The sequence below is a fragment of the Carassius carassius genome, chromosome 5 (genome assembly GCF_963082965.1).
Source record: "Carassius carassius chromosome 5, fCarCar2.1, whole genome shotgun sequence".
Taxonomy (NCBI): Eukaryota; Metazoa; Chordata; class Actinopteri; order Cypriniformes; family Cyprinidae; genus Carassius; species Carassius carassius.
Genome location: NC_081759.1, coordinates 24,696,470 through 24,718,529, shown reverse-complemented (window position 1 = coordinate 24,718,529; position 22,060 = coordinate 24,696,470). Strand labels below are relative to the sequence as shown.

General features: G+C 37.5%; 1 pseudogene; it reads left to right on the top strand.

The window, feature by feature from the left end:
- Positions 1-725: 725 nt before the first annotated feature.
- On the top strand, positions 726-22,025 carry LOC132140495 (probable global transcription activator SNF2L2; annotated as a pseudogene).
- The last annotated feature ends 35 nt before the right edge of the window (positions 22,026-22,060 follow it).

Here is a 22,060-nt window from a genome sequence, read left to right as displayed (position 1 = left end):
TTTTTACTTCTCATCAACCATTGGTTAGATTTTAACCAAAATTGAGTCAGATGATTTTCAGACTGTGGTGACAAAAAGTTATGGATTTCGTGTCAATAAACGAAACAGTTTTTTTTACAGCGCCACTACAAATTTGAAGGCATAGTTCCAAACTGCATCTGAGTCTGTATCTCTGCAAATATTTGACATATTGATACCAAACTTTGTATGCGCCATTGTCACCTCACACTGACCAAGCCACATTAATTTGGTAACAGCGCCACCTATTGGTCAAAAGAAATCATATTACTAGTGGTGGTATTTATGATTTATGAGCCATTTGGACTAAAATAATCTTAAAATGGTTTTAATTACTCATTCCTGCAGTTAGTCTGAGGCTTGCTTCTGTAGTGCTTGGCCCTGTAATTGCTGCTTGCAGCTATATTAATAATTAGAATTAACTGAATTCTTCTGGTTAATTAGTTTTGGTAAACAATGTAGCAGCTTGTCACAGTCTGATATAATTTATTAATATTAAGTTTTAGAGCAACGCTATTGTGGCTTTGAACCATCTTTTTCATAAAATGTCTTGACTTAATGTATATACATTTTATTTTTACTATTTTGAAAAATACTGTAAATTGGGAGTCAAATAATCTTTAGAATTTGTAGAAACGTGAGAATCTGTCATTTACAGTAGGTCCAACCTTTTTTCCCCTTCCTTACCACAGATTCTCAATCAATAGATGTCCACCCCTAATGAGCCACCAGTTGGGATGTCCCATGCTGGTCCCTCACCAGGTGCTGGCCTGTCTCCGGGGCCCATCCTAGGGCCAAGCCCTGGACCCGGCCCCTCTCCTGGCTCTGTACACAGTATGATGGGCCCCAGCCCAGGGCCTCCAAGTGTCCTGCATGCTATGCAGGGCCAAGGGGCTGGAGACTTTTCACAGGACATGCACCCAATGCATAAGGTAATGGATGGCTTTTGGCACTGGTTTTATAAAAATAGATCAATAGTTGTCCAGTACATGCAAAAACAGAAAAACGCTATAAATAAATCTAAAGGCTCCTGTTGCAGGTTCATTTTTTTAAACAGTATGTTTGAAGTTGCCAGTTTGCCAGCAGCATGTATGACTAATGTCCTGCCTCTATTCAGCCTATGGAGGGAATGCATGAGAAGGGGATGGGAGACGATATGCACTTCGGCCAGATGAAGGGGATGGGAATGAGATCCCTGCACAGTGGCATGGGTCCTCCACAGAGCCCCATGGATCAACACAGTCAAGGTACAATTACATATTGGCCACAATATAATAACAAAGCACCCAGAGGTTATAATTTTAACCATAATTGTAGTCCCGGCCGCCACTGAAGGAAGTAATTAAGGCAATTGTCTCACAGTGTTTATTTATTGATTCATTTATTTTTTGTGCACTTATCTTTGGGGCTGCCTTTATGTTACACTGATTATCCTCATATGGTAATATGTAAAATCTTTTGTACTTTGCTTTCTCCACACCAAGATTTTCTCTGATCTGTACCTTTTACTGTTCTAAATGTATCTTTAAATGTTCATAATTAAATATTCTGCAATTAACAGTAATGGATTGTTGAACAAAAATGCAGTATAAATGTTTATTTATATTTGTTGATGGTAGCCTAAAGTTTAATTCAGTGGCAAAAAAGGTCCATTGTCAGTAATGTAGAGAGATACATGAAGCATAGGTTATACAGAAGTCTCTTTTAAACCAAGCAGCTTTCTTTCAGTCAACATGGTAATTTATGGGGAACATTTTCACTCTTATTCAGAACTTCTAAGCATGCGGATTCCCATCAAAATGGATTTAGCAAAATTTCACAGTAAATGTGGCCACACCATAATTTTTGAAAATTAAAATTTGTACACTGTACTTTTGATCAATATCAGTACATTTTTCAATCACAGTAATTGAGGCCTCCATTTTTCTACGAAAAACTGGTTTATTCTACAGAAAGAAAAAGACAAAATATCAAAAGAATGGCACCTTTGATAGCAATAAACTACATAAATCTTGCCTTTTTTGCTTCTTAGGCTACATGTCCCCTCATCCCTCGCCAATGGGCCAGGTTCCGGAACATGTGCCCAGCCCTATGTCAGGAGGAGGGCCAACCCCACCACAAATGTCTCAGGGTCAGTCACCCATGATGCCCATGGATCCACAGGGAATGGGACAGCAGACTAGGGGTCATTCTGCTTTTAGCCCAGTCCAGCTACAGCAACTAAGGGCCTGGCATACAAGATCCTGGGTCGTGGACAGCCTCTACCTGAGAATCTACAGTTAGCTGTGCAGGGCAAGAGGAGCCTTCCTACCATGCAGCAGCAGCCCATCAACACTGGCCCCTACAATAGACCTCCAGGTGAATATGCTTATGGTCATTTTGTTGTTAGTAGTCTAATTTCCTTAGGTCCAAATTACAGTAGTGCAATTTTCTCTTGTGCTTTTATTTTTGCAGTGTTTTAAAGCCTGAATGCAACTGATGATATTTTGTATGAATTTGGTCGTCATGTTAGTTACACTTTTTTGTAATTCTTTTTTGGCATTTCATAAATCTATTTTTGTTTTGCTAGGTATGCCAGTGCCTCATGGAGGGCTTGCAACGGGCCCATGTCCCTCTCCAGCCATGAAGACTCATATCGGTTCTGGGCCAAAACCCTGGCCCGAAGGTGAGTGTGGGATGTATTTATTCTTAAAGCAGTTGCATCTCTTCATTCCACCAGATGACGTGTTTTTTTTACCCATCTTTTATTTATCCTCACGTTTTTCCAAACCTGTATAGGCTTCTTTCTTATGTTAAAAACAAAAGAAAATATTTTGAAGAATTTTGAAGAACCAGACAGTTGTTGGTCCCCATTGACTTCCATAGTTGGGCAAAAAAAAAAAAAAAATTTTTAAAGTGACTATTTTTCTATTTTAAAGTTAAGAATAATTTGTACATTATCATAGTATTACTTAAAGGTCCCACGATGTGGTTTTATTTTCTTTTTTAAAATGCTTTTTTTTAAATGTTTCCTGAGGTGTAATTATATTGTTAGTATGATTTTTACATTTAAAATGTACAAATAAAAGGCATTTTATATCCTGATTTTAGTCCTCTGGCTTGAATGCTCTGTTTGAAGGGGCGTGACTGCTGTGAGACTCAATCAGAGTAAACGCCGACTGTTGTGATTGGCTGACATCTTTGCATTCGAAATTCGTATTACATGTGGAACCCCTCTCTAATACTTTTTCTGCGGTTTCTTTTACTATTACAGCTGTCGAGATTAACGAATCGTGGAAGTGTTGATTATAGCATTATTTTTTAGATTGTTTCCCATCACATGAAAGGCCGCAGTGATGAGCATTGAGTAGACAAAGTCTGTTTATCGTGTGAATGCAGTGATCTCGTCATTGCAACACATTTTCTTTCACAAAATACTTTCATTACCACTAACAGCAAACACAATATCAACATGAATACAGTATGAGCTTCGTTGTGCAGCATAACAGAATCATTCACTATAACGGCAGTTTGAGCAAGTGTGCAGCTATACTCGCCATGTGAGATTGACAGCTCCGAACAAAATAAAGGAAGTGTTCTTTGATCGCTCTCTGTAGTTTAATCACAGTTTAGATAACAGATTTGTTTCATGCTATGCTACTAAGAGAAACAATGTGAAGTTGATCGTTTAGTCACTGGCTTGTTTCACTGATGCATAAACAGTATTAAATGATTTAGAAAGAAAGTCTGTGTGAACTTGAATATTTAGCTACACATCAGAAATCACTGATCACAGATCAGGCATTAATGAACACTGTTACTCACTGTTTGTGGCGGTGCTGTCGAATCCATATCGTAAGAGTCTGTTTGTAACGCCTGTGCTGACATTGTGACTGAATTAAATGTAAATGTTTAGGCGGGCAAAGCAGAGAAAGGGGAGGTAACCTTTCCCTTTATGACGGCATAAGGGGAAGATTCCAGATCGGCCCTCTGAGCTCTCGTTTTCTCAAAGGCAGAGCAGGACACCCAGAGCTTGGTTTACACCTATCGAAATTTCTAGCCACTGGGGGACCATAAACAGGCTAGGGAAACTCATATTAATATTAAAAAACCTCATAAAGTGACATTTTCATGTCATGGGACATTGAATATATTGAATTAAGTTTTTATTTTTATATTTTCAGCTTGAATTTTTTTTTGGTCATTTTGTTGTGCTGTTATCATTTTTATTTGTTTTTGTGTTGTTAATATTTCTTGTTATTTAAATTTTAGTTTCAGTTATTTTAGTGCTTTAACTTTTTATATCAGTTAGTTGCTGTCCAGCGTCTCAGATCAGATGTCCAGTTTTACATTTTTCACTAATATTTAGATTTTATTTAAGACATAAATAAGAATTCTAATAAATAAGAAATAAGAGAAAATCTTAAGGTATGCCCCTTGTCTTCCAATTCCAAGATACATATTCTGGTTAAGTCTAAAGAAGATGTTTACATGGTTTTGGCATATTGCTGTATACTAGGTAATCACATGGTAATCAGCATATTTTGAGCTTTATTGTGCTGCTTGTACTTATTGAATTAAATCATCTCATATATGTCCATTAAAATGGCAAAGGTTAATTGTGAATGTAAGCCAGTAACCTTTTTGAAAATGAGACATTTACAGTGCTGTATATCGATTTGTTCATTTCTTTTATGTTTGTATGTGATGTTTGTATGTGTTGTATTGGCTCCAGATACTGATTAAATAGGAGCAAATTCAGATTTATGTATATTCTTGTGCACATATAAATGCTCTATATAAGTACAACTTTGAAAATGATAAAAAACTTACCAAGGGGCGACCTTACAGAGGTTAAATCACCTCGCCAACATGCTTTCAAATGACAGTGAATTAATTTGTGGATTGTAAGATCTTTATTGAAAAGACACTGAAGTTCTCACAAATTAAAGTTCATTGTTCATCTCTTCTTTTCAAGTGAGCTTGATTGGTGAGTCAGCTTGGTTTAATTGTAATCCACTGCTGCTAATTGACTGTGCTTGTGTAAGATGATATGCATCACCTCAGGTCAATTGACATTTTCACTGCATTTTTTTGCTCGATATGAAATGACTATGGACTGTTGCATGCCCTCACGGCAGGTTCAACTACTGATTGATTGTGCCCTTCCTGCCAGAAATAAAGATCCAGAACTTTTTCTTCTGAACATGCGCTTGAATTATCTCGTGTTTATGTTCTCATTGAGGGAATGCATGCCCTTTAAAAAGTTTCTTTAAAGGCATTGAATTTGGCTTGGAATGGGTCATATGAGTCCTTGTAAAGATTTTTTGTTTCAGAGGTGGACGTCAGTTGTTCACAGTGTGCTTTGAACTGTTTTAAAACCTTCAGCAACAGCCTTGATGAACTCTTTTAGTATGATCAAACATCCTGACGACAATGGGCTTCTGAAATATAAGAGTACTTATGCCATTTCATAATGGCGCATTCTATTGATTGTACTGACAACAGCGTAATGTATCACTGGAAGCTTAATGCTTTTTGGCAACATGAGCATTTCTTTCACAGACATGACATTTTGATAAATCTCACAAGACGTTCGCAAAGAGCATCTCCTTTATTGTCAGGCCAAGGCTCAGAGACCCCAAGCACTCCACAGAAGCTGTTGGTCCCATCTCCCAGCGGCAGACCCTCTCCAGCTCCCCCGGCTGGCCCACACTGGCCAACCTGTGCCCAGTACCTCCCTCACCTCCCAAGCACAACCTCAGCCACCACCACCACCAGGACCAAGCCAGCCCTCCCTCATTATCCAGCTTCAACAGAAACAGAATCGCATCACGCCGATTCAGAAGCCTCAGGGTCTGGACCCTGTTGAACTCCTGCAAGAGAGGGAATACTGGTATGTAATGAGTAATTCAATTCAACTTAATCTACACCAAGCAATCTACACTGGTCAAAGGGGTCATGAATTACAGTTTTGCAGAATTGTTTTTAGTTTATGATCTTACCTCAGATGTCTCAAATGTCTTCGTCTTCTAATGTCTTTGTCTTTGTCACTGCAATTAAAGGGGCTAAGACTCTTTATACGTGATGGACGTCTCCAAACTTCTCCTGTCCAATCATCCTACTACTTGTCCACTTGATCCGATCCCCACTCACCTCCTTCAAGCGATCTCTTTTTCGGTCATACCTTCGCTTACTCACGTTATCAACTCCTCTCTTCACTCTGGAACATTTCCCTCAGCATTCAAGCAGGCTCGGGTAAGCCCACTGCTCAAGAAACCATCTCTAAATCCAGCGCTTCTTGAAAACTACAGACCGGTATACCTTCTTCCATTCATTGCAAAGACACTTGAGCGAGCTGTGTTCAACCAGTTCTATGTTCCTTGTACAGAACAACCTCCTGGACAGCAACCAATCTGGCTTCAAAAGTGGCCACTCAACTGAGACTGCTCTGCTCTCGGTTACTGAAGCCCTGCGACTAGCAAGAGCAGCTTCAAAATCCTCGGTACTCATCTTACTGGACCTTTCTGCTGCTTTTGACACTGTTAATCACCAGATTCTCCTGTCCACCCTCAGAAAGATGGGCATCTCTGGAACAGCACTCCTGTGGGTTAAGTCCTACCTCTCTGACAGATCCTTCAGTGTGTCTTGGAGGGGTGATGTTTCAAAGTCACACCACCTTGCTACTGGGGTTCCTCAAGGCTCAGTACTTGGACCACTTCTCTTCTCAATCTACATGACATCATTAGGATCTGTCATTCAGAAGCATGGCTTTTCTTATCACTGTTACGCTGATGACACCCAACTCTACCTCTCATTCCAACCAGATGACCCGACGGTAGCTGCTCGCATTTCAGCCTGTCTGAGTGACATCTCTAGCTGAATGAATGACCATCACCTCCAGCTTAAACTTACGAAGACAGAACTCCTGGTGATTCCAGCTAACCCATTGCTTCATCACAACTTCTCTATACAGCTGGGCTCATCAACCATTACTCCTTCGAGGACAGCTAGAAACCTAGGAGTTGTGTTGGATCATCAGTTAAGCTTCACAGACCACATTGCTACAACTACCCGGTCCTGCAGGTTTGCCTGTCAGAGCAAGCAACCCAACTTCTTGTCCAAGCTCTTGTTCTCTCCAGACTGGACTATTGTAATGCTCTCCTGGCGGGCCTTCCTGCATGTACTGTCAAGCCTCTGCAATTGATCCAGAATGCAGCAGCGAGGGTTGTCTTCAATGAGCCAAAAAAAGCTCACGTTACTCCTCTCCTCATCAGGTTACACTGGCTACCAGTAGCTGCTCGCATCAAATTCAAGGTACTGATGCTAGCCTACAAGACGACCACTGGCATGGCACCAACTTACCTAAACTCATTGGTTAAATCTTATGTGCCCTCCAGAAGTTTGCGCTCTGCAAGTGATCGACGCCTTGTGGTACCATCCCAAAGAAGTTCAAAATCACTCTCACTGACCTTTTCCTGGACTGTGCCCAGCTGGTGGAATGACCTCCCAATCTCAATTCGTACAGCTGAGTCTTTACTCATTTTCAAGAAACAGCTAAAGACTCATCTTTTTCGCCTGCACTTAACCAACTAACACTAGCACTTTGTCTTTTCTTGTCTTTTAATTAAAAAAAAAAAACACCTACCTATACATTCTATACTAGACTAACTGAGACTTGTCATGGCACTTGTATACTGTTGTTGTTCTCTTGTTGCCCTGACTGCTTCTATTGTTCTCATTTGTAAGTCGCTTTGGATAAAAGCGTCTGCTAAATGATTAAATGTAAATGTAAATTTTACATTTATATATTTTTTCAGAAGAAAGATAAACACGATGAAAGCCAGAATATTCAATGTTGTGGATGAATATTTACTGAGTAGTCTACTATTTTGTAGAGGGGTGTCAAAATGGCAATTTTCACCTGAGATTCAGAGCCAGATTACAGGGGGTTAAAAATGACATCAAAAAGATGGCAGCATCATTATGTTACTTTTAAACTGAGATTGGTAGGTCTATTCGTAAAATCTGTTGACTTTACCAATCTTTGTAGCATTGTGTGCCAATGGTGACCATTCAAAAATGGGGAAAGAGCAATTTTTCAAGTTTTTTCTTCAAAGTTTGCAGGCCTGCAACTACAAAAGTATTAAATATATCTTAATGCCCTTTTAGATATTGGGTCTTAACAAACTTTTTTGGTATCTTTATTTTTAAGGCTCTATATGGTTCAGTTCCAGACATATTGTAGTTTTACTATGGCTCCAGGAGAAAATCATTAAATTGTTCACATTTTCATTGTCAAAAACCAAATGTGGGACACTTTTGGAAAAAATATGATACTTATTTTGTTTTTAAAGAGGAAAGTCTGATGAACAAATAATATTCAAACTAGAAATGTATCTTGCTTCTGTCAAAACAAGCTGCATTGAACATGAATGTCTTGAGTGCAATAAATATTATTTTTCCAAAGTTTGCATGTCTGTAACTCAAGAAGTATTAAAGATATTGCAATATGATTTTCGATTTTAGTCTTTAAGAAACTTTTCTTTAAGAGTCTTCATTTTGTAGGTACTATATAGTTCAATCCCAGAGATATGGGGACCTCAATGAGATCTGGATTCAACCTGAATTCATCTTTAGAATTTGTTAAAATGAACACAGTTTCTTTCAATTATCACTTAAGCTTATTCAAATATAGAATCTTATGAATAGACAATTTTTTTTTTTCTACAATAAATTTCTACATTTTTATCCCCCTGTAATTTGGCTCTGCATCTCAGGTGAAAATTGCCATTTTGACACCCCTCTACAAAAAAGCGGAGTACTCAGTAAATATTAATCCATGTCCATGACATTTAATATTTTGGCTTTCATCACTATACATGTTTATCTTTCTTCAGAAAAAAATATTAGCAAAATCAATAATTTGAGCCAGGAACTTCTGGTTGAGTTGAAACAGAATGACCCTGCTTTATATTAATTTTGCTGGAATATTTTGAAAAGTGAAAGTGACATTCAGCCAAGTATGGTGACCCATACTCAGAATTAGGGTGACCATATGTGCCGTCCCAGCCAGGATTTTAATATTGCCTAAAATATCCAGGTTTTGGCTATTTGCACTGTGCAGGTTGATCGTTGTGTAACATTCACGAGAGCTATAAAGAGCAGAGCAGACGGCTCCTTATGCTTTCGAATCGCTTTCACGTGTTTGCTCGGTCGTTTGACTTGAAGCATTGTAGCGCACTTTGGGTTTTTTTGGATTTGTGCGCAGCGATGCTTCAAGTCAATCGAACGTACAAACACGTGCACATATTTGCATCGCTTTGATCGTTCCCTCTAGATCTTACATGCAGCCGCACGATTGGTCGATTATGTACAATACCTGCATGTTATTGGCCAAACTGTTCTGGATGTTTTAAGCCTGGTTCACACGGCAGGATAATTAGGACGATTTAAGCCCCGATTGACACCTTTCGACAATCTTAAGGATGCTCCGATTATCGTAAAATAATCTGATCAGATATTCCTGCCGTGTGTGGTGTGTTAAGACTGCTCTCCTCTGCTCGGTAGGACGTCGGGACCGCTCCGATCTCAAATCGGGGATATCCAACATGTTGGATTAATTTGACCCGATTTCTTCTCGTGTGTGGTGCCCCCGAGGACAAACAATCACGCAGCCTGTGGACTGTGGCGTGTAGCCAATCAGAAAGCGAGGTGACGAGGCGGCGAGGAAGTACCGGGAAACAAAATCATGTACAAAATGTGTACACACACTGTACGACCAAAACTGTTAGACCCGTGATTTTTTATCGCCGTGTGTGGGGTCTCTCAGGTTTGGAAAATCGGCCGACAATTTTAAAATCTTCCCGTGTGAACCAGGCTTTAGGCATTATTAAAATCCTGACTGGAATGTGTCCCGTATGAACGGCGCATATGGTCACCCTATTCAGAATTCATGCTCTGCATTTAACCCTTCCAAAATGCACACACACAGCTGTGAACACACACAAACCGTGAACACACATCCGGAGCAGTGGGCAGCCATTTATGCCCGGGGAGCAGTTGGGGGTACGTTGCCTTGCTCAAGGGCATCTCAGTCGTGGTATTGCCAGCCCGAGACTTGAACCCACAACCCAAGGGTTAGGAGTCAAACTCTCTAACCACTAGGCCACGACTTGCCTCTAGTTTTGTTGCTGAATTACAGCTCATTTACAACAATTACAGCTCATTTGGACTACAGTGCTTTTTCCAGATATTGTGAAGTAATAATTTCACTCATTTTAATAAATTCCATTCACGGAATACAAAAAATAAGGCCTGGTTGAACTGTGCTACAGAGCATAGACTGTAAAAACAACAAAACACTGAAATATCCTGTGAAATCCGAGCTGCAAAGGTTTTGCAAAATCCACTAGTTCGTTCATTATTGGTATGGCAAAATGGTATGGAAAAATTGACACCATTGTTAATATTTGCAGCTGAGCAGATGAAACTCGCGGTTACGGTAATATGTGTGTCATTTCCGAAACATGCTCTAATCATGAATGTTAGTTAATGTTAGTGGACAGTGAGTAACCGCCTGAGGTTTCTGATAGTTCCTTAGAACTTGGTGATTAGACTGGCTTGCACTGTCTGAAGCAACAGGAATGTGTTGATTGTTTGATGTACCTTGAGGTCACCAGGTTTTTTTTTTCTTTGTTGTTGTTGTTTCTTTCCCGGTCTGTACTATCTATTTTTTTATGGAGTGAAAGGTTCAGATCTTGCAGGTGATTTAGACTTCTGGAGAACTCTAAGGTAACTAAAATTGATTAATGCCTAGGAAGTTCACCTTCAGACAGAGCCGGATTATCCATAAGGGCACTTGGGCCAATGCGACTCACAGTCCAGTGTGACTTATATATGTTTTTTTCCTTGTCAGGACGTATTTTTGGACTGATGCGACTTAAACTTAGGTGTGACTTATAGTCCGAAAAATACGGTAGTTGGACAAGTTAATAAATTACATTTGATTTGAGAAATCACCTTTTTGAGGTATAGTGCCCAGGGACACCACACTGTCTTAATAAGGACATCTCTATTCAACAATAAATCTGATAAAACAGATCTGTGCTTGATTGACGGTTCCTGCTCTGATATTTTAACTGAATGACCATTATAAATATACATATACTGTCCTTTTCATTTGTGTTCAAAGTCTTCAGGCCAGGATTGCTCACAGAATTCAGGAGCTGGAGAATCTGCCAGGATCGCTGCCACCTGATCTGTGGACTAAAGCTACCGTGGAGCTGAAGGCCTTAAGACTGCTCAACTTCCAGCAGCAGGTGGGTTATTGACATGGCACTAATTTTTTGTCATATTTATTTATTTCTTAAAAAAAGTAATTACAGCAATTTCTGTGATGAGGATGTTTTTATTCTATAAAAATGAATATTTTATAATTATGTATAAAAGTGCTATTTAATAACATTTTTATATTTTTGTCCTGATATCATAATGAAGACAAACTAATTCTTAAAAACCTTTTTAGAATAGTTTAGCATATTCTTTAAACTCATCCATTGCTTATTAATACTGTATTAACATCATGTGATGCAAACAATTCAGATGTGTATACTCACGTCTATAAATATGTTATTTTTATATTATGTCTTTTTTATTGATGGTTACACTACATGATATTATATCATTTAATTGAAACCTTCCTTGAAAATGGTGTAAAAGCATTTCTAAACCCTTGTTACTCTTATATATAATTAATTCAGGAATAAGTGACAAATAAATGTCATAAATTATAACACTATTAATAAAGTACTCAAATAATTCTCACTTATGCTGCACACAACTAATACAATCTTCATAAATGCATATTTCCAGTAATTTATTGCTCATAAATCACTCATAAATTGGGAAACACTTACGTTTGTTGTTTTTTAACAATAAATAGAATCATTTACAATAAGCCATGTGCATATTTTTGATTTATAGGTTCCATTGAGCTTTGTCCTATTCCCATTGTGTGGTTGGTGTTAGTGTCTGAAGTTGTGCTAGGAATATTTATTTTTGCAGGACAGTGAAACTCACCATTAGAGGGAGCTCATGTTGTATTTGTAGCACACAGTCCCTTCACAATTCACAGCCTTTTCTGCTGTATTTAGCAACAATTATGAAAAAAAGAATGTGTGAAATGCATCAGAATATGATTATCATTTGATGAAGCTCATTAGCTTAATGCATTTTGCCACAGATGACTATGATGATTTTTTTTCTTTCTTTTTTTAGTTGATGCTCGATGTTGTAGCCTGTATGCGCCGAGACACAACTCTGGAGACGGCCCTGAACTCCAAAGCCTACAAGCGCAGCAAGAGACAGACACTTAGAGAAGCTCGCATGACAGAGAAACTAGAGAAGCAGCAAAAGATTGAGCAGGAGAGGAAGCACCGCCAGAAAAACAAGGTGATCAATGAATGATTATTGTACCAAGTGTAATCAATTCAATCGACTAAATAGACTCAATATACTAACAAAAAACAACAAACAGGCACCCACAGCAAAAGGCTCATTTACACAGTTTATGTGCTTACATATTGACTAAATGATAAAGCTGTTTTTAGAGGAGTCTTATCAAGAGGAATCAAATATCCTTGGCCTGAAAAGTCATGGTGTGGCAAAAACGAGGAAGTACAATCTTCAACCTAAACACCAGAAAAAGTGAAAAATGTTCCTCCTGGCAGTGTGTAATAGTTGACACTTTGTCTGACCTTCTGAGAGTGCCTAGAGTTAGAAACAGATGTCTAAAGGTTTTTTTTTTTAAACATGTCTCTAAGTATTTCAGTCTGACAATAACAGTTTGTGCAGTTAAAACTCTAAGCACAGAATGATTTTTTTTAACACACAAAGGCAGCATTCACACAAAAATCTTTAAGTAGCAAGTTTGAAATTATGAACTATATATTCATATTATAATATTATATTATTATTAGATTATAATTCGAGACCTTGATTAGCATGGACACTGGTGCTCTTAAGTAGGGTTAGTAATGTAAAAAAAAGAAATATTTCAAATAAATGCTGTTCTCTTGAACCTTCTCTTTGGCAAAGAAATCTGAAAAACAAATGTAACTGGTGAAATGTTCATAATAAGACATGTTTCGTGAGCCCCAGTTTAGCATATTTTACTGATTTCTGAAGAATCATGTAACACTGAAGACAGGAGTACTGGTGCTAAATATTTGTCTTTTCCATCACAGTTACTTTAAATTATAACTATATTTTACAATATATGTGACTTTGTTTAAAAAAATCTAAACATATTGCCAACACCAAACTCCAGATTTTGCTCTTCGATTCATGCTGTGTTTTTCTCTTCTTGTTGTAGGAGTATCTCAACAGCATTCTGCAGCATGCAAAAGATTTCAAGGAATATCACAGATCCATCTCTGGAAAAATCCAAAAGCTGTCTAAAGCCATCGCAACATGGCACACCAACACATAGAGAGAGCAGAAGAAGGAGACGGAAAGAATCGAGAAAGAGAGGATGAGGAGACTAATGGTATGATATACTTAGTACCGCCGCTCCCTATATGCAGAGTACGCAGTTTGCGTAGGGCACCAACTCCCAGCGGGGCACCATCTCAGTTGCTCAAAAATAAAAAAAAGTAAACATGCGCCATTCCCCCATCTGCGCTCGCAACCGCTTGCACCTCATGTTTGCGGCTGAATGTTCATAATTGATGGATGGACATCTATGCCCGGTTAAAAGACATCAGCAATCAGGCACAGAGAATTGAAAATACACTTGAAAAGTATTTGAAGAGAAAGACTTACAGTCAGAAAAACAACTTTAATGTGTTAATTTATGTGTCAACTACAATGCTCACCTAATGCATTTTTTATATAAAAATAAATTGTAAATTTAGGTAAAAGCGAGGCCCGTGCATCACTTTCAGGCACATTCCTGTGAAATGTTTTTTTTTTGGCTGTTGACATTCATAACGAGTTTTAATGTCAGAAATCATTTCCCCACCACCAACGTATCTAATATTCTCCCTGACTTTCCAGGTTCCCTTACGAAAATTTGTCTTGGTTTTAACAATAATAACACCAAAAAAAATCATCATTCTTGTAGCCATGGTAACAGCAAATTAACCATGGTTTTGTTACTTCAAATATTAATTTACAAAGAAGCATTACTATACTGAAATATTTTTGTTGTTGTTGTTGTTATAAAAACTAAAAACTTTAAATGCATTATATAAAAACAATGAGATAATAATGATTGGTTAATAACACTGTTAAAAACACATAATGTAGGCTAATACTAAATAAACAATTTATGTACTTAACATTGTTATAATAAAAACCTGCAAAGGGAGCCAAAGGGTAATTGCTGCTGCTACTGTACACTTACAGGACGATCAAATCCTTGTTTAGGCCATTGGCCAAACATTTCATTCAAATATTCACTTAATCTTTCATTTTTGGCCACCTTTTTGTTATAGATGACACAGCCTCTATAATTTCTTCAACAAAAAACATGTGGACACCACAGCCCTTACAAAAATAAACCATGGTTTTATCATAGTAAAACTACTTAATTTTCTTTTGCATGATTTCTGAAGGCTTGGGACTATAAAATAAATGATTAAATGTCATAATAAATGTATAGCCATAAGTAAATGTCGAGAGCTACAGTTGTCATTTGTGAATAATACAAGTTATTCATTTATTTACTTTTTTTATTTGATTCAAGTTATATTTTCACCCATATAGTAGTTTTTTTTTTTCAACATATTTGAGGAAGGGGGGCACAACAATACAGTCCTGCTTAGGGCACCCATTTGGCCAGCAGCGGCCCTGGATATACTTGGTATACAATGATATTAAACATAGTATGTTTCCAGCATCATAGACACCTTATTTTTTAACATCTTCTTGCTGACTTCATTTCAAAAGGAGCATACAGCACATCACACAGTCTAGTTATTGAAAAAAATTGCCCAATTGGTGATTTTTCTTTTGTTCGACATTAATTCTTAAATTAATTAATTCTTAAAAAAAAAAAAACATGTTGTAATAAAAATATTATGCCTGTATATTGTTTAAAATATATTGAAATTATATATAGGAAATATAAATAAACTAAATCCCTTCAAGGCTTTTAGGGAAGAGGCTTTCCTTAAAAGTCCTCACAGGCTCTCCATCTGTTTTCACTAGGCTGAGGATGAAGAAGGTTACAGGAAGCTAATTGATCAGAAGAAGGACAAGCGTCTGGCTTACCTTCTTCAACAGACAGATGAATACGTGGCCAACCTGACTGAGCTTGTCTATGAACACAAGGCTGCTCAAGCTGCCAAGGAGAAGAAGAGGAAGAGAAAGAAGAAAAAGGTGTGAGAAACCGTCCAATCGCTTATGATGTAGATTGATGTTGTTATTTTAAACATGTTTGATTTGGTTCAGTTCCTTACAGTTTATTTCACTCAACTCCAGTCAGTAACTTTAGGATATTTCTGTGATCATCAGACACTCTATGCTTGTTTATTTCTTTCATCTGTAACCTTCAGAAGGAAGCTTGTGATGCTGAAGGAATGGGAGCCATCGGGCCTGATGGAGAGGTAAATAAATTGCTGCAAAAATGAAAGCAGAGGAAACGTGAAAAACCAACTGCTGTATGTCCCTCCAGTAAACTCACTGTCAAACCTAATCTAAACACAGCTTGTCACAGAAAAGCTGCTTTTATGCTTACTTATTCGTGCAGCTCATAGATGAGACCAGCCAGATGAGTGAGCTGCCAGTCAAAGTCATTCAGACTGAGACGGGGAAAGTGCTGCAGGGGACAGATGCCCCCAAGTCCAGTCAGTTAGAGGCCTGGCTCGAGATGAACCCTGGGTAAGCTTCCCTTACATTGCATCCTCTGTGTGTCCGGTAATTGAAAACATTTCCATAAAAATATGACCCGTCACTTGTATTGAGCTGTGAAGTTTGCAGAAGTGAGTTGTGAAGGAAATGACGAAAGGATTCACTGAAATGTTGCTCACTGAAAGGAACAAGAACAAATAATTAAATGCAGGGACATTAAATATAATGGAAATTGAAATGACCGTACATGTGTATCATCTTAAAGCTTCTGCTAAGAAGAATATCGCATTACAAAGTATAAAACCTTTGACGAGACAAGATAAACACTGTAGTTCACTGCAATAACATTAGAAGTAAATGTATTGATAATATTTAAGTCTGCATTAAAAATAAATCATGTTATAGATCTTATTGTAAACAATTCACCTGTGAATATGTTTCTTTTTTTAATTGACCTCATAAAGGTCATACATTTTTCTTTTTCAATAATCTGTTACACTCAATACATCACAATAGAGATGAAAAGATTTGTCGCTGCTTCCGTTTTTCCGTATTCCAGAAACTGTTTAGAATTTTGGTTTGTGTAATCATTCATGTAAAACTAAAAAAGTCATTTAAAATAGTGTTTAAAAGGCTCATTTATAATTAGCATTTTCATGTGTCCAGACGTTTTGGGTTTGGCCAAGAATATTCCTTTAAGTGCATCATTAGATGAAAGGCAGCTATCCAACAGAGAAGGCAGCTTTGGAGCATATTTTTTTATTTAACTGTGGGGGTGAGGGAAAGCTTTGATAACCAGCACCTTTTTGGAGCTTGTGTTGTCAATAAACCATTCCAAGGCTTTGAGTGTTTACTAGTGCATTATGCCCTTTAAAACAGCTATGAAGTTGCTCCACGGTCAGACAGCGAAGAGAGTGGCTCGGAATTTGAAGATGAGTTGTGTGTCCTCTTATTCTCATTAAGCATTGACAGCTCCTTGGTGTGGAGTGAGTCACACATAAGTGCAAAAATTACACACAATACTATCCTTTTCTCTGCGTCCATAAATTGTCTCCCATAAGTCTTTTTAGCATCTGCCTGAGTAGCTCCTTTCTTTTTTAGTTATGCTGTTATATTGTGTAAGTCATGAAATCATTGAGCGTTAAATGAGTGTAATGCACTAAAACTCCCTTTTAGGATGATGAAGAGGTGGCATCCAGAGCTGAATCGGAAGAAAAGAAAGCCATCGATCCCAAGAGTGATGAAGTATCTGAAACGGCAGCCAAGCACATCATAGAGTATGTTGCTTGTTCTCACTTCGAAGCAAAAAATGCCTTTGTTAAGCTGGAGTGCAAAAAAAGTAGGATGGCAAGATTCGGGTGTCGATAGCTGTTATGTTCTTCTTTTATTTCTTACTTCTGTCAGCATATGCCTCAGCTGGAGTTCACCCTTTGCTGAACATTATAGTGGGGTTCAAAAGTCCTGTTTTGAAAATGCTTCTATTTAGCACTTTTCCAGATTTTAGATTTTATTTTTTCATGGCGAATTATATAATCGGCTGAACAATTAAAGCAAAAAAATGGAAATTCAGTATACTGTATCACTTTGTCTCTGTTTTACTTTAATAACAGAAGCAATTGAGCTGCAAGTATTTAACACGTACTTCAGATGGCCATTATATGAGATGATTCAAAACATAGTTAACTAAGACTAAGGATATCAAAAACATTTTTGTTACTTGAATAAAATAAATGCTAACTTAAAATAAAATATAAATATCTTAAGCTTATTTCCAGCTTATTTCAGATGGTTTCCAAGGCAGCATTTCTCATTTTCATTTAATTTAACTTCTTTGTCATAAAGTTTAGTTAAATTTCTTTGTTGGGAAGTTTTTTTTTTTTTTTTAAATTTGTTTATTTACTGGTTTAAATTTGATTAAATTCCCCAGACTTTTGAACTTCTTGATTACTAGAGCTGTCAAAATATTAAAATAATTAATCTCAATTAACCTGTAGATGTTTTGTAGTTAACACAATTCATCTCAAATTGTAATTAGATAAAGTTTTCGGTAACACTTTCCATGCAGCCCGTATTTAAAATACATTAAAGGGTATTCTTAAGGCATTATAATGAATGCATAATGCATTTTAAAATTCAATGTTATACTTTTTTCATAGTTATAATGTATTATAAGTATCTTGTCATTTTTCTTATTTTACTTTACTTAAAGTGGTCAAAGACCACTTATAAGTTGTAATAATAATAATAAAAATAATAATTAAAAAAAATCTCTCAAACAGCCATAAGATCAGATATCAGATTAGATGAATGTGTAATATGACACATTTGCTTTGAAGTATTTTTATTGTAATATCAGTTTGATTATATTGATGGTACCCTTTAGACAGCTGTTGATAAGTAAATCTGCAACTACATATCAACTAGCGGTCATTGGAGTATTAGTATGTCTGCTTCTGTAAATATATGCTAACACTTTATTTTGATGGTCAACCAACAGATAAACTGACTATAAGTGTCTTTGTAAGTACGTCAACTTATTCTACCATACTAGATTCAACCATTCTTGAGCATACTAATACTCTGTTCAGATCTTAAATAAACAATGTCAAGATACTGTCCATTATACTGTAAAATAAAGTAGATTTAATATGGTTTTCATTGTGTGTTATAAATAATCATACTCTTAAACTTACAACCACAAATACGTAGGTGTTATGATGTATTGTAATTGTTATGATTATTCATGAGTTGATATAACATAATTTTTTTTATAATGCGTTGTGCATTCATTATAATGCCTTAATAATACCCTTATATGGGCTTCCTAGAAAGTGTTAACCAAGTTTTACTCTTAATATACTCAATGAGCACTTCATTAGCTTTACATTCACACTGCTTCTTAATACAAACATCTAATCAGTCAATTGTAATGGCGACTCACTGCATGAAAAGATGCACACATGGTCAAGAGGTTCAAACCTGAGAAAAGCCAAGAAATGTTACTTAGACCGTGAAGTGATTGTAGGTGTCAGATGGGGTTACAGTGTCTAGGGAACTGCAGATCTCCTGGGATTTTCACACACAACAGTCTCTTGAGTTTCTAGAGGGTGGTGTGAAAACTAAAAAGCACCCCATGAGCAGGCAGTTCTGTGGGTGAAAAGTCCTTGTCAATAAGAGAGGTTGGAGGAGAATGGGCAGTCTGGTTCAAGCTGACTGGAAGATGAAGTAACTGAAATAACCATGTGCTGACATTCTCTCCTGCACAGCACGTTCAGCCTTGAACTAGATGGGCTATAGCAACAGAAGAGAACATCTGGTTCACAACATAAATCTGTAGATCTGTTTTGCCTTGTGTCAGTGGATCAGGCTGATGGAAAAGTCTTAATAGAAACGGAGCATCATTTGAATGGCACAGCCTATTTGCATATGGCTGCCAGTCAACACAGCCACCGATTGCATAGTGTTCTCTGTAGAATCTTTTGTGAAAAAACAAGGCATGTCATTTCAAGCTGGTTCAATGAACGTTTCTGCCAGTTTCCAACAAAGGGGAGTTGTAGATCTTGTCAACATTGACCACAATGTCTATGGATTGTTTCCAACATCTTGTTGAATTCTTGCTGTGAAGAATTCAGTCATTTACGATATCCAATGTTACATTGCATTCTATACATTTTCCCTGGAAATTGGACTCATGTCCTTTGCATTGATAGCGCCATGCTGACCAGTGAATTTACAGGAAATAATCAAGTGGCCACAGACTGCAGTCTGTGTGTAATGTATATTTCTAAAGGGTTGTGCATCCAGTTTTAATGTATTTATTTTACATATATTAGACAAATTGATTTAGTGAAAGGTGCAGATTTACCTTGCTTGTTGCAAGCATCACAAAATAAATATTTTTGAGACACTTAAGTTTAGGAACCAATTCTCATATTATTAAATTTTATTAAGGGTGATTTATTGTGATTTCACTTTTTTAACATAAGTTAGTGTGTAATGTTGCTATTTGAGCATAAACAATATTTGCAACGTTGCAGCACTGAAAGTTCAATGCAAACGGAGATATCATCTTTTAAAATTCTAGCAGTTTAATGCTTACCAAAACGGCTGGTGAGGGGGTCCAATGAGCTTCTTCCCAGGTCTGTTACATCATGAACCCAGATAAACCATGTCCCCGGGAACACGCAACATAGGGGTAAAGGCCATGTTGTTCTGCTTTAGAGAAGAGGAAGAGAAATCTAGGGGTGCATGTAAAAATCTGTTCATATATGAATTGCGATTCTGTCTTCTAACGATTCTAATGGATTCATAAGTTTCAAAACCAGTGTTCTAAAGCAGTGGTTCTCAATCGGGGGATAGTAATAGGGATAGTAAACCCTAAAATTATTCTTGTCACTATTACTCACTCTCGTGCTTGAACTTTTAATGGATAGACAAGTGCTGAAAGAATATAAAAACTATCTTTATTTGTGCTGTGAAGATTAATGAAAGTCTTTTGGGCTTGGAACAACATGAGGAAGTGTAGGCTAAATGATGACAGACAGATATTTACATTTTTGAGTGAACTATCCCTTTTAATGTTGGACCCTGTGTTGCAGGTCTGCTAAGGAGGATGTGGATGATGAGCACAGTGTTCAGGCAGGAGAGACCAGCTCCCAGTCTTACTATGGAGTGGCCCACGCGGTCATAGAGAGGGTGGAGAAACAGTCCACCCTACTGATCAATGGGACCCTCAAACAGTACCAGGTAAAGGACAGTTAAACCAAACTAAACAGGCACCTCCACAGGTACATTACACTTAGAATCCATCTTCTCTGAAGAGAGCTGTGTAGGGTTAAATTATATTTCTAGGGATTATACTCTAGAAATGGAAGAGGCTGCTGGAAAGAAATCACACAGAGAGGAAATATAAAAAATTGAGTGGTTTGTTTTGAATCTGTTATCCAGTTTGTGCAGTAATGGATTTCAAAAGGAAGAACAAGCCCCTTTTTCTTCTACTTTTCTTTTCTTCCCAACCTGATTGCTGGAGTGTTTTAAAGAAAATTTCAGAGAGACTGTTTATCCTTTTGAAAGAACTAAGTGAGCACTTGGATTCATGCTTTGATTCCACTCAGCGGCTGTGAAACACCATTTGTGTCTACTGTATTGTCCCATGTTGTTCAATGAACTCATTTTCTAGTTGTCTGTTTGTAATGATTTTATATGAAGTTACCGCCATATAACAAGCCTTTTGTTCAGATCCAGGGTCTGGAATGGATGGTGTCTCTGTACAACAACAACCTGAATGGTATTCTGGCTGATGAGATGGGACTGGGGAAGACCATTCAGACTATTGCACTTATCACTTATCTGATGGAAACAAGAGGCTCAACGGGCCATACCTCATCATTGTACCGCTCTTGTAAGTCCAGCAAACAAGCTGTGAATAACGTGATAAGAGGTGTAATGAGGCGAGCTGCCTGAGAGGATTTGCGGTGTAATGGCTTCATTAAGTAGCTAAACACTGTTACACATAGTTCAGTTGACTTCTAATGACTGAAAACACAAGAGTGATTCATGATAGTGATTTGTGATGTTGCATTTTAGGCAACATATGGCAACGCCACAGGCCACTGAACCGTCGTCATATTGATCATGCATGACTGGTTGGCTGGAGATTGGATTACATTGATTCTCTGATGGCAGAGCATCTTGTAACATTATTTGTGTAGTTGGGGGTGTTTTATATTCTCATTAATGTACATTTAGGCTGCGCAAGGATATCCTTCCCCACTAATGTCACGGAGACTTCCTGTCTGTAAAAGCCCCTGTGGGACATAGAGAAAATGGCCATCAGCGCTGTTTAAGCTTAAGTTAATGTGATTGATTTGTGCAAGGGCCAGAAATGTCCTCAAACTGCCTCACCTCACATCCATCATTAACTCTGTTCCACGATCACACCATCACATATCATTTAGAGATGTGACTTCATTTAAAGGTGAAGCGTTTATTCCATATCAGTGGCTTTGGGTATAAAAATGACAATATTGATTTTTGTTCCTCTTTTTTACAGGACTTTGTCCAACTGGGTTTATGAGCTGGACAAGTGGGCACCAAGTATTGTGAAAATTGCCTACAAGGTAGCCATTGATTTTTATTATCACTGTGTTGTGTTGGACGATATTGTTTCATGATTTAATATAGCTTGAAGGTAATAAAATCAGAAGTA